The sequence below is a fragment of the Lepisma saccharinum genome, chromosome 22 (assembly GCF_977018435.1).
Source record: "Lepisma saccharinum chromosome 22, izLepSacc3.1, whole genome shotgun sequence".
Taxonomy (NCBI): Eukaryota; Metazoa; Arthropoda; class Insecta; order Zygentoma; family Lepismatidae; genus Lepisma; species Lepisma saccharinum.
The window spans coordinates 37,831,143-37,845,575 of NC_139250.1; the positions used below are offsets into that span (position 1 = coordinate 37,831,143).

General features: G+C 42.0%; 1 protein-coding gene across 6 annotated transcripts in view; it reads left to right on the plus strand.

Moving 5' to 3' along the window:
* LOC146004621 (uncharacterized) overlaps window positions 1-14,433 on the plus strand; it is a 113,675-nt gene that overhangs the window by 47,913 nt on the left and 51,329 nt on the right. The gene's annotated exons all lie outside the window — the stretch shown is intronic.

Below are 14,433 nucleotides of genomic sequence, written 5' to 3' on the forward strand. Positions count from 1 at the left end.
CTTATACAATCATATGTGCTTCTACCAGTTTCGCAGGATTAATAACATTCAAAATAGTAACGGTAAAACTCTCGACCTTGTACTAACTAATGTTTTTGACATGTACTTGACACGAGAAACTCAGCCACTCGTGCTCGAGGATAAGCACCATCCTTGTCTCGCAATTGAAATAAAACACACAAAAAGAACACAAAGTAACCTTCCACCAAACAACCTCTCATACAATTTTTAAAAAACTGTCTTTAACAAACTATACAACAAACTATCAGTCGTTAACTGAGATACACTAAGGGCCAGTTTTTCAATGTCCTGTTAATCTTTCTGTTAACTAACTGCCAGTAGGAGATAATAGCCAGTCTTAACCAGCACCGGGTTTTTCATTGTGAAAGTTACTGCCAGTTAACTAAACCATAGTTTGTTCTCCAAAACAGTGTGTTGGCAATTCTGAAGCATGGAAATTACAGAAAATCGACCTGTGCGCCATCTGTTAGTATAGTTTCAAACCACGTCGACTGGCACACATCCTGGTGTTTAAATATAGAATTACAAGCGCACTGAGCTCGAAAGCACGTTATTGCATTGGAAAGAATTGGAACAATGGCTGCGTATCCAATCTGTCTGCTTACGAAATAAATTAATGAAAGCCAGCACTACAGATTTGGCTTTCTTCTAATAAAGGTCAATTCCACGTGGAGGAAATGCTTTTATGAGGAGCCAGCGCAGATACTTTCTTGTAGAAGAAACGTATAGAACTCGAAAGTTGAAATATTAATAATAGCTGTCTGTTGATATAAACACTATTAATATGTAAGTATTGTACATTTGACTGCATCCTTTGTACCTCTCTATGCATTATTGTTGAGGAAAAAAAGAACATGTTAGTGAGCATGCTTTGTAGGTCAAATTCTAAAAATATGAAGGTACAAGTAAGAATAATTTTAAAATTTACTGTAATATTTCTCCGAGAAGATCATTCAACAATAAAGCATAAATTCAAGGCCATACACATAATAAATAATTGACAAGAAAAAAATATCAGTGACCAGGACTCAAACTCGTATTACAAAACACAACACACTCCAAAAGGTGGTGCTGCTAACCACTGCACCAAATTACTGTTTGGAGATTGTCCTGCATGCTAGACCGGATATCCTGGCCACAAATTCTCCAACACAACCTTGCCAAGCGAATTCTAACAACTATGTTTCTTGATTTCCATATTTGCATGGACATTGGTAAGCTCTGTCAAACAAAACAAGTCTTCTTCTGTACCAATTTAACAGTTTTATGAATCATATCTTGTTTAATCTGACAGTGAAGTTGCGAGTGTGGAACTTTGATAGCTGCATGAGGCAGCCATGTTGCTTCGCAACTTCCAGTTAGGCTGGTAACTGCAAGAAGGAGCAGCAGTAAAGATAATCGCCAACAGAGTTCCAGTTACGCGCTAATTGTACATTGAAAAAACGAAATTTTCACAAACTTCAAGTTACGTGCTAACATGAACCTTAACTGAACATTGAAAAACTGGTTCTAAAACTATGTGATAACGTAAACGAAATGACAGATATGTTTTACAAAATAATATACGAAGCTTTTGACGTGTGCATCCCCTTAAGATGCCTAACCCCTCCTAAATATCCATGCTCGTTTACTGCCAATATAATTAAAAAATAAAAGCAAAGGCTCACCACCAACAAAAATGGAAACAAAACGTAGGTAACCCAGTTCACCATGCCAACAGATTCAAGGATCTCAGAAAAGCAATCAAAAAATACATATTGGCCGTCCATAATAGCTACTTGTCTGACGTCGAAAGCAATATTCAAAGTGACCCATCACTTTCCTGGTCGTACATAAATTGCAACAGGCAAAATAAACAGTTTCCAGGTTCTTCAAACAATGAACCCATACTAAACCTGAACCCCGTCCTTGAAGAAGTTGCAAAATACAAGGCCCGCCCATAAAAAACTAACTTTTTTTTTAGGAAAGAAAACATGTAATTACCTTGAGTAGATAAAAAATATGCCTTTGACTGCAACTCTAATTTCTTGACCAAACGACCACAAAAAGTTGAAAAACTCACTTTCTCTCCCCGTTCCGCGCCTTATTTATTGCGCTGACGATGTTTCACGGGGGCAAAAAGGCAGTGATGAGTGAAAGATGAGCTCTCATCCCCTCATCCTTCTCATCTTTCTCATTCTTTTTTTATTCTCTCATCTTCCTCTCATCCTCCTCTCATCCTCCCATCTTTCTCTTATCCTCTTATTTTTTTATTTTCTTATTTTCTTATTTTTTGAAAGATGAGTGCATCTTATCGTAATTTTCCAAGTCTGGGACCAAATGTTTATATATCGTGACCTACGTAAACCTTTTTTCTCATTTTCTCATTCTCTCATTCTCTTATTTTTTGAAGGATGAGTGCACTTTATCGTAATTTTCCAAGTTTGGGACCAAATGTTTATATATCGTGATCTTCGTAAACCTCTCTTCTCATCCTCTTATTCTCTTATTCTCTCATTCTCTCATTCTCTCATTCTCTCTATCTTTAGAATATTGTCGTCAACATTAGAGATGAAGTTGGAGTGCTAGAATCAACGGGGCCAAATGTTTATATATCGTGATCTTCGTAAACCTCTCTCTTGGGGGAACGATGTGGCATATACACACGCGCGCGCTCTCATCCTCTCATCTTCTCATCTTCTTATTTTTTGAAAGATGAGTGCACCTTATCGTAATTTTCCAAGTCCGGGACCCAAATGTTTATATATATCGTGACCTTCGTAAACCTCTCTCTCGGGGGAAGAATGTGGCATATACACACGCACGCACGCACGCGCGCGCATATGTATTGTAACACAAACAAACAAACAAAATAATAATTGTTGTTTTTAGGATGCCTGGCCCCTATAACCTCGCCAGGGGTGCGTGGTAACGGCGAAATCATCACGAGTTTAGATTTGTACTGCGAATGTTGACAAAAATTTAATCAATGTTGTTTATTCTCGATGCTAGAATCTTACATAGATTATTCTCTAAAACGAAAATCGATAATCCTATGCCAAGCCCCCAAGCTATTCAGGCAATTTCTAATGTTCGCGTGGATAGCGACGCTCGGTAGAATTTTTCCTGTCCCTGTGGAGAAATTGTGTTTCGTCGCTCAATGTAACATTTTCATCACGGACCAAACTATCCACAGCAACCCCTCCCCGAACCCATTCACCTTACATCCTCTTTCGCCCGAAGAGATTCTATTTTTTTTTCAGCTTTCCCACGGTTCTGAATAAAGAATCTATTACATCCCGGATAACAATAGAATCAGAAGCGGATGCGGCGGAAGCAAACACAGCAGCATCTTTCGCTTTTTGAGTTTTGTGCTGGGAATCGTTTGTTTCACACACCACACCCTGACGGGGCGTGGAATAGAGGCCGAGGGGAAATAATCGACAATACATGCATGGGTGGAACTATCAACGTCCCGTTTATTGTTATTTGTCCCCTACAGGATATTGTGCACATCACAAAAATCTTTTGTTGAAAAAATATGGCATGAATGAATTAGTTAACAAGGGTTTTATTTGCTAGGATATTGACCATAGCCCTCATTGTGTTTTCACCAAAGAGAGTCGCGTGGAGTAGGGAGGAGAGAAGGAGAAAAAAAAAAGAGGAGTTCCTATATAACGTACTAGTTTCTTCTTTTGTACATCATTATCATAGTGAACGTCAATCGTGGCAGTTCAGTATTTTTTAATTTGTTTATCTGGCAGTATACATATATATCATCGTGGAAGTTTTTAGTGAGCTACAAGTTTTTATTTTGAAGTTTTTCTATCTCTCTTGAAGGGTGAACGTCAATCGTGACAGTTCAGTATTCTTAATTGTTTGTCTGGCAGTATACATATATATCATCGTGGAAGTTTTAGTGAGCTACAAGTTTTTATTTTGAAGTCTCTCTCCACCTCTCTTGAAAGGTAAGTTTTTATTTTCATGATATATTAATATTTTTGTTTTGCGTCTGACACACACACACATATTCAGAGGAGCCATAAAAAATTGACACACACTTACATGTCCCATATTTTTAACCTCCTACAACAGTGCACACACACATACATACATACATACTGTTCGCCTCTAATATATATGTGGAAGGAAAAAAATGTCGAGCATTTTTTCAATTTTTTTTTCTTCTGTTTCAGTGCGCTTTCCACTACCACTACCACAACCCCCCCAAAAAAATTTCTCTGTATATATATAAATAACAGAGAGAAAAAAATGGAACCGCAACCAGGTCCCTCCGGTTTTTGCGGGAAAGTGGCATGTCGCAACTGTGGAAAGTTGATTTCTAAACCTAATATTGCTAGGCATTTGAAAAAATGTCGTCTACCGAAACATGATGACGCCCCCCCGGCAAAGAAACCTCGCATTGATGAGCATGAAGGCGGTGCTTTGAATAAAAGTGCACGCATCATAACATATAAATCTGGAAGCGATGAAAAGTGTGACTCGAGCATCTTCCTCAACAATGTGAAATCCCTGGTAGTCGATAAATTACGTGATTGCCTCGTCAATGTTGCAATTAAAATTCATCTCGTCTTGACCCTGCTGTATGAGAAAGTTGTCTCGTCCGAGTCAAGTACTTTTAGCTTTTACGTAGGGTGTGAAGCCTTACACGATGACAATAACGAGGATCTTGACGAGATAGTGACACGGCTATTTGATCACCTGACACAAAAACAAGAAGAGTTTGAAGGTAGAGGAAGTGGATGGAGTCTTTGCGGTCGCAGCCACATGTTAGAACTTCGAGTCTGCAATTTCAAACCATTACGCAGCGCTCAAAAAAAACAAAAAACAAAAAAAAAAGCAAAATGCAGTGTTGAACATACAAAGTAATAATCAGAAGAGTTTCCTATGGTCTGTCATCGCCGCATTACACCCAGCTAATAATGTTAACCCCGAACGCCTGTCCAATTACAGAGGATACGAGGGAAGATACGAGAATATGATGAGAGGAATTTCCTATCCTGTGCCCCTGAATAAGATCAATCAATTTTTAAAAAACTATAGAGAGGAAAAAAAAGAATATATCGATATTTCTGTTTTTGGGGTTGACGATTCTGGCAATATTCGTGTCTTAAGACCTGCTAGAAGCCAGAATAATGTAATTCGACTCTTGCTTGTAGATGGGCGTTACAGTTTAATTCGGAATTTCTCACGATTAGTAGGAAGACAGATCACCAAGGATCACGATAAGATCGAAATTTGCGATCGATGCTTCAGAATTTTTCGCGGGGGTAAGAAGATGAAAGAACAGCACAAGTGTTTTGGCTCTGTGAATGCAGAACCCGAAGATGTCATGCCGGAACCCGGAACCAAGATGAAATTTCAGAAACACCAGGCTCTTCTCCACCATCCCGTCGTCCTTTATGCTGACTTTGAAAGCTTCCAAGTTCCCATGACGTCTTGCAACCCTGATCCCTCTACCTCAAGCACGACCCAAATTTTTCACCACGAGCCTTGCAGTTTCTCCATCTACGGAGAAAAATTGAATGATGTCATCTTGTATTGCGGACCCGATGCGGCAAAACATTTTGTTGAGAAGATAGCGGAATGCGCGAGAAAACTTGCACCCGGCCTGAAAGGCTCTTACGTTTCTCCACCTGCTCTCACAACAGAACAACAACAGAGACATGACGCGGCGACAAGATGCGAGGAGTGTAACCAGGCTTTCACCCCCGAAAATTACAAGGTCGTCCACCATAACCACCAGAATGGATTATTTCTAAGCACCATCTGTAATTCGTGCAATCTTAAAATTAAGGAGTCGCATTTTGTTGCCGTGTTTCTGCACTACACGGAGAAGTACGACACACATCTCTTCGTCAAAGAGCTCCACAACATAACTTCTCGAATCAGCATCATTCCGAGAACGAGCGAGAAGTATATTACAGTGAGAGTGTGGATCCCTCTCGAAGAAGGAGGAAGCGTGGAAGTGCGAATCCTGGACTCGTACAATTTCCTGTCCTCCAGCCTCGCAAGCCTTGCAGCTCAACTTGGCGACGAAGATCTTGTGGCCACCAAACAAAAATGTTTTTCGGGGAGAGATGAGAATTTGAATCTGTTGCGCCGCAAGGGCGTCTACCCCTACGAGTACGTCAACGATTTCGAGAAATTTGACGAGACGGAACTTCCACCCCGGGAGGTATTTTATTCTTGTCTCACGGAGGACGTCTGTTCCGAAGAGGACTACGAACATGCTCGTAGTGTATGGACGGCATTCAATTGCCAAACTTTTCGCGATTATCACGATCTCTATCTCAAATTGGACGTGACTCTCCTCATGGACATTTTCGAATCGTTTCGTAAGAGATGCATCGCGATATACAAGTTGGATCCTGTGTATTTCTTCACCACGCCGGGATTGACTTGGGAATCGATGATGAAATACACCAACGTGGAACTGGGACTTATTGCAGAGAAGGAACAGTATGCTTTCATGGAGAGTGCGATAAGCGGTGGCATCGTCCAATGTCCCCGACGCCATGCTCAGGCAAACAATCCTCATACGCCTGGTTACGATGCATCGAAGCCTAACACCTACATCGTCTACTGGGATGTCAACAACCTGTACGGCCACTCCATGTCCCAGTGTCTTCCCATCAGCGACTACGCGTGGATGACCGAAGAGGAACTCTCCTGCGAAGATTTTCTCAACTGGAGGGAAGATAATGAATGGGGTTGTTTCTTGGAAGTGGATCTCGATTATCCCGAAACGCTTCACGAGAAACATCACGGATTGGCCCTGGCCCCCACCAAGGAGAAGCCACCTGGAGGATCGGAGCCAAAACTCATACTAAGCATGGAGAACAAGCGGAATTACGTTCTGCACTACCAACTCCTCCAATTTTACATAAGTCACGGCTTGCAGTTGAAGAAAGTTCATAGAGGATTGAAGTTCCGACAGAGCAAGTGGCTCGAACCCTACATAGCCGAGAACACGCGCCTCAGAGCGCAATCGACATCGCCTGCAGACAAGGATCTGTACAAACTGTTCAATAACGCCATCTACGGCAAGACGATGGAGAACGTGCGTAATTACATCGACGCAACGTTGGTCACGGACGAAAAGAAATTTGAGAAGATCGTCGCGTCACCCTACTTCAAAAACTTCACTATTTTCGACGAGAATCTAGTATTCGTTGAGAGGAACAAGAAGCAAGTGATGCTCAACAAACCGATTGCCATAGGTGCCACCGTCCTTGAACTATCAAAATTGCACATGTACCAATCGTACTACGATCAGTTTCAACCTTTTTATGGAGATAACATCCAAATATGTTACATTGATACGGATAGCTTCATTTTTCTAATCCAAACACCAAGCCTCGAACATGATCTGACTAAGATGAAGCATCTGTTTGATTTTAGCAACTTACCATCAGGCCATCACTTGCATTCAACAGAAAACAAAATGACGATTGGAAAGTTCAAAGATGAAGCGGCTGGTAATTACAGCAGGGAATTTGCGGGGCTTCGTGCCAAAATGTACTGTGTAAAGATTACAGAAGAAAAAGAGATCAAGAAGGCGAAGGGGGTGGGAAAAATAAGTACCAGCAAATTTAGCATGCAAGACTACAAAGAATGCCTTTTTCATGGTAAAAGGCAACTCAGCACCGATCATCGCATTGCAAGTAAATTGCATGATTTGTACACGACGCGCGTAACCAAAGTAGCATTGGATGCAACGGACAACAAGTTACGTGTTCTCGATTGTCAAATCCACACGCGAGAGTGGGGGCACTACAATAAAAGCGATAAATGTGACGTGTGTTAACCGTAACCTCATAGCCATGAAGTCCGCTGTGTCTTTGCTATTCTTCTTCAAAAACAGACGGAGGAAAAGAATGAAGGGGGGAGCCCTCGGGCGATGAAAAATAAGAGTTGAATTTAATGAGCCTCGGTTTGGAGCGGGCTTAACAACATAATAACAGGTTGCAACTTTTCATCGCCCGAGGGCTCCCTCTTTTATTCTTTTCCTCCGTCTGTTTTTGAAGAATAGCAAAAAAGCACAATGTGTTAAATAACTAACAAGGACAATGAATCTCTTTGGTTTTCGTAAACAAAGCAACATGGACACTGCATCACCAAATTCCAATAACCTCTTACCTTCCGTGTTATCTAAACTCAATGGTCTACTAATTGTACATCTTAATAGTATATGGACGGAAATAAATAACGATGTGGGCAAGATGTTTTATGTTTTTAATAACAATTTACATTTCTATGAAATTCCGATCGACGGGAAACTTCAAATCACCGTGAATCCGGAGAACACAGGCGAAATCAAAATTTCTACCGGCAAGAACATTTTTCGAATGAAGCACGACAAGATACTTTCTAACATGTCGTACGATGTGTCTGCAGGAGATTATCTTTACGTGGAACTCCTCGGAGACTACGACAAACTTATTCCTCTCTTCGTAGAATTACGAATCATCTATCCTATTATAAATAACCGTTAACCAAAAATGCCTAACGATATTTTCGGCAACACCAAGCGTGTAGACCATGCAGAAGAGATTCTCATGTTGGACGTTCGTGTTAAGAAGTTGAGGACTGATTTGATCGCTTTGCAGGAGACCTTAAACAAAAGTTTAGAGTCTGAGATCGCTACGCTCCAAACGCAATGTCTCGATCCCATTCTGAAAATCGATTCCGAACTGAAAACACTGATAAAAAATTATGTCGACGTACCTTCTTACGACAACATTCAAAATATACAGTTGAGCATGGATTCGCTTCAAAATGATTTGGCCAAATTACAGCAATTTCAATCGAAAAATGAAGATTTGGAAAAATTGAAACTCGAAATCGAAGAGCGAACTTCCGCAATAGAAAAGAATTTCTCTGAACTTCAAACCGTCGTGAATGATATTGATATAGAACGCTTGCAGGTCGTTGTTTCTAAATTACAAGAAGAATTCACCGGCACGTTGGAAGAAATCAAATCCAAGTTGCAGACTTTGGAAGATACAATGACGAACCTACCATCGTCGGACGAACTGCAGGTCATTGGTAAAAGCGTCGCGAACATAAAAATTCAACTGGAGGCTTATCAAGATTTCGAACACATTCAAACCACCATCGCTACGCTTCAGGCGTCTCTGGAGTTGATCAACGAAGAAATTAAAAATATTCACGCTGAAGCAAGTGTGTTGACGAGTATTCAGGACACGTTAAGCACAGTTCAGCAGAAGATCCAATATTTGGAAAATTTGAACGTCGAATCCAATCTTACTCATTTTCATCACGTACTGGACAACATACAGGGTGACTTGGAATCGTTACGAACGAGCGTGCCTTCGAGCGAAGATTTGGAAAAATTGAAAACGGCGGTGACGGCACTATCCGATTCGAGCGACATCAAAAGTTCGTTGAGCGATCTCGAGAGTAAAGTGGCCAATCTCCCTACCTCCAAAGAATTACACGCTTTGAAAAGGAACATATCACGTATGCTGAAACGATTGGAAACGGAAACGGCGAACGTGGAACAGATTCGAGACGAACTTGCTTCGTTGGTGTCGACACTGCCCACTTCGCAGAGCGTCGCCGACCTTCACACGCAGTTTACAGAGATGCGAATTATCGTGAACGATCTTACCGAGAAGAGCTCGAAATTGAATCAAATCGAGAACCTTCAGAACATTGTGGTCAATATCAGAGATCAAGTTGGAGTGCTGGAATCCACGCAGGAATCGACGCTGGCTTCTTTCGGTGCCAAGTTGCAAGAACTCAACGAAAGCTACAAGCAGTTGAACGTGGAAGTGAAAATCAAACCGTCATTTTCTACCGTAACGGATACCATAGTCGAGCATTTGGTGCCCGTACAAAACACACTGGGTCAGCTTCACAGCAACCTCGTTAGCATCGATACTAAATTCGCTAAACTGCATTCTCTGCAAGCCATCGAAATCAACAGCGTTCCCAATCAACAGAGAATCTCCACCTTCGTCGAAGGTAACAAACTGTACATGCTACATCCTTATCATCCGTACTACAAGTTTCTCCTCGATGGCACGATTCAGATAAACGAATTTTCGTACTGGTCTCACGGCAGAAAAGCTAGCGTTCCCACCATGACTTTGATATCGAATCGTGGTGTCCAGAAAGCAGGAAACATTCCTCTGGCACGTTGGAACGAAACGCGCAACATATATGAAATACACGAAGACGAAGATCTTACTGTTTTCGACGTGAGTGCCGGCGATAAGCTGATCATTCAAAACACGAGCGAAGTGCCACCCTCTTTGAATCCCATCACGCTTGTGCTTCTTTTGAAACGTAATCTCTAAAAATAATAAAAAATGTCTAGGCAAGCCATCGTCCAAGAATTGCATAAACCTGCACGCCGCAACTACGAACGTTTGGCTGTGGTAACCAAGGGAATCGACGACCTCTGGGAAAGCGACCTCGTTGAAATGAGTAGCGGTAAGTTAAAAAACGTGCATAAATTGAACAATGGCAACAAGTACCTCCTCACCGTCATAGACACATTTTCGAAATTCGCATGGGCTCTACCTTTGAAGGCGAAAACAGGAACGTGCGTCACGGAAGCATTCAAGACAATTTTTCGCGAAAGCGGCGGCAGACGACCTCGGTTTCTGCACACGGACAAAGGGAAGGAATTTTACAATGCCATATTCCAAAAGTTTATTCGGAAACACAACGTTCATCATTACTCGACCTTCAGTGACGTCAAGGCCAGCATTGTGGAAAGATTCAATCGCACTCTGAAATCGCGCATGTGGTCACGCTTCACGCTTCAGGGAAGCTACAAGTGGGTCATTATTCTTCCGGAACTTGTTAACGACTATAATCACACACGGCACGCAACGATAGGCATGAAGCCAGCTGACGTTACCAAGTCTGACGAGCAACGTTTAATTTCTAGCGTTTACTGTCCAAAGTACACGCCCACGACAAAAAAAGCTAAATACAAAATTGGAGAACAGGTGAGGGTCAGTAAATTGAAGCGAACGTTCGACAGGGGTTTCACACGAAACTGGAGCACTGAACTTTTTACCGTGGTTCGAGTTCTACCCGGGAACCGTCACACGTATATAATAAAAGACAGTGGCGGTGAAATTTTATTGGGGCGCTTCTACGAGGAGGAACTCTCTAAAACTAAATACCCCGACACGTACCTTATCGAAAAAATTTTGCGCAAGAGAGGCAACAAACTTTTGGTGAAATGGCTGGGACTTCCGGAAACAAGTTGGATCGATTCAAACGAAGTGATTCTATGAGTACGTGGAATGTTGTGAAACGTTTACCTAATTCGGAAAGTGGAAGGAAGAAAAAAAACGGTGAATTGCTCCCCGACAGCATCCGCTGTCTGATCGTAGGACCTTCGGGGTGTGGAAAAACGACACTGCTCGTGGACAATTTTCTCCTTGCACCGAATTGGTTAGATTGGAAGAACAGGCACCTGTACGTGTTCTCGAAAAGTTTAGAGCAATCCAAATACCAGCAACTGATGAAACTGTACGATGGTCTGGACATTGCAACGTTCGCCTCGGAAATAAAACCACTCGACGATTGTCGTGAAAATTCAGTCGTTGTGTTCGACGATGCCATCCTGGAAAATCAAAATGAAATTCACAACTTTCTCACGCAAGGTCGTCACAAAGGAATGGACTGCTTCTACCTAGCTCAAACGTTTTCCAAAATTCCAAAACAGTTAGTACGCGACAACGCTAATTTCATATGTTTGTTTCGTCAAGATCACACCAACCTCAAGCACGCGTACGATGACTACGTAGGCGGAGACATGGACTACAATCAATTTTCGGAAGGCTGCTGCTCTACTTGCTGGAACGGTGACGATTTCGGATTCGCTACGATTGACATGACGAGGAAACCCAACAACGGAAAATACAGAAACAAAATCAACAACTTTCTAAACGTTGCAACGTTGTGAGAAACGACGTGTATAAATAACGTCATGACGAAACGAAAAATCGAAGACGAAAATCTCAAGCTTCGCGATTACCTTGCGAAACGCTTCAAAGGTTGGAAATCCGAGAATCGTGGATTCTACGAAGAGAAAAAACGTCAGGATCAACCTGTGATCGATGCCATCAGCGGTCTAGGTAAAGAAATTAAAAGTGTCACGGAACAAAATAAAAATTTGATTAATGAACTCGTACCGCTCGCAGCTAAAAGTTACGCTGTACCCACGCCTATTTCAAGCATTCCTTCAACGCCGTTCGAACTGAAGGATGTACCGGCACGACGTCGAGCTATAGGTAGTACGTCCTCGTCTTCGGATAAAATCGAGTTGGGACCTTTGGCACGAGACTACCTGAGCACGGGGAAATTCGACAAGGATGAAGTGTTCGGATTGTATCCCAGCATGGAAACCAGCGAAGGCGGTGGTGTGGTGTGGAAGATTGGGAAATCGAAGGTGACCTTCGAAGGCAATGACATTAAAGTCAATTTAGGCGACAAGGATAGTTGGACCAGGTATCCGGGTACGGTGGGACTGTGGGAACTCGTCGCCAAAAAGCAGCCGAAAGATTACACCAACGAAGATTACCAGAGTTACAAGGAAATTCTGATCATGACGGATGCCTTGTACCAGAACAACGACGCCTCGCAGAATAGGGTGAAATCGAGCAGCGGCGAGAAGTACAGGAATCTCATCAAACCGATTTGGAACCAGGTGAAAACAGGCAGCGGCGTCAAACGCTACAACACGTTACCCAAAGAATTCGTTTGGGTGGACGACGTTAGGAAACTCGTGGACCGATTGTTGGTGATAGCCGGCGAAGAGAATGCAGGCAATCGTAATTTCTACAACGAGAAGGTTGGCATCGTGGACATGATCAGCACGAAACTTTCCAACTTCATCGTGAACGACGACAAGGGCATAGGTTACCTGATCAAAATCATCAACACGCTGCCTCCGAAATTTTGGAACGTGGCCGAAGGAAAGGGGCTTGTGAACGACATCATCAACAAGTTACCTTTCGAGATGCATCTACCTGGCTACCAGTACTGCGGACCGGGTACCAAACTCGAGAAAAGATTGGAGAGAGGAGACAAGGGTGTGAATCCGTTGGACGCGGCATGCAAAGATCACGACATTGCTTACAACACCACGCAGACGGATCTGGACGCACGTCACGAAGCAGACAGAAAGTTAGAGCACGCAGCTTTCGAAAGATTCGTGAGCAGAGACGCATCGCTGGGTGAACGGGTCGCCGCACTGGGTACCACCATTGCCATGAACACGAAACAAAAATTGGGGTGGGGTATATAAATAACATACAGTAAAAAATCAACATGTCTCGTATAACTGATTTGCCACCCGAGCTACTATCTAAAATATTCAAAAAAATAGTTAACGGAGATGTTAATAAACTTGTAATCATAGCAAAAACGACGCCGGAATTTCGCATCCCTTGTGAAATGGTTCTCAAGGACCATCTTCGGGAGATCAGTGGCCTGAGGTGCGGTGATCTCAACATTCTGCTTTTGGCCGCAGGGGAGAAATTAAACGATAGGTTCGATGAATTGCACGAGGCAAGGCAGGGAAGAAGACGATATACTGATGATTGGTACAAGTCTATGCAGGAGACGGAAGATATTATTACGCACATCATCGCGTTTTCCGAAGCACGGACTTTCTTCCTCTGTTAAAAAAATAATAATATATATACATGTCAAAAAAACTTGATATATAAATAACATACATCGTGAAAAAACAATTAAATTTCTCTCTAACACTTTGAAATTTTTTTGATATGACGACTGAAAAAATAAGTGATCTCCAAGCATTAAAACAAATGCTAAATTTGTCAGTCGAGTATGTAAAAATTCAGGAATTGGAAGTCGACAAACCTTACACGATAACTTCCGGTTCAATCGTTTCTACCCAGTATGGTCCCAAGGTACGCCTGTTGCTCAACGCACAATACAGTCTATTTTTACCAGATCGATACGCTAACATGTTATCCGATGAGAAGCTATATATTTTAATCGAGAACAAAACTCGAATCGTGTACAAGGGGACAAAGGAACTTCTTGGCAAGAAAACGAAGCACGTAATAGAATTTGTGTAGCGACTGTGGGGCCGTGAAAAAAAAATCTCAGAATATTTATATATAAATAACATACCGTAAAAAACTACACAAGAAAAAATCTCAGAATATATATATAAATAACATACCGTGAAAATAACACATAGAGCATCAACATGAAGCCCAAGGGTGTCGTGTACCAGATACCATACTCCAATCTGAAAAATCTAGGTGCCCTCGATGGGTTACTCACCAAGAAACAACGCGAGAAGAAACGTTCTTGCTTGTCGAAAGGACATGGAATGAAATTGCTGCTCAGCACACCTCAATTGAAAAGATTGCAGCGTTCGCG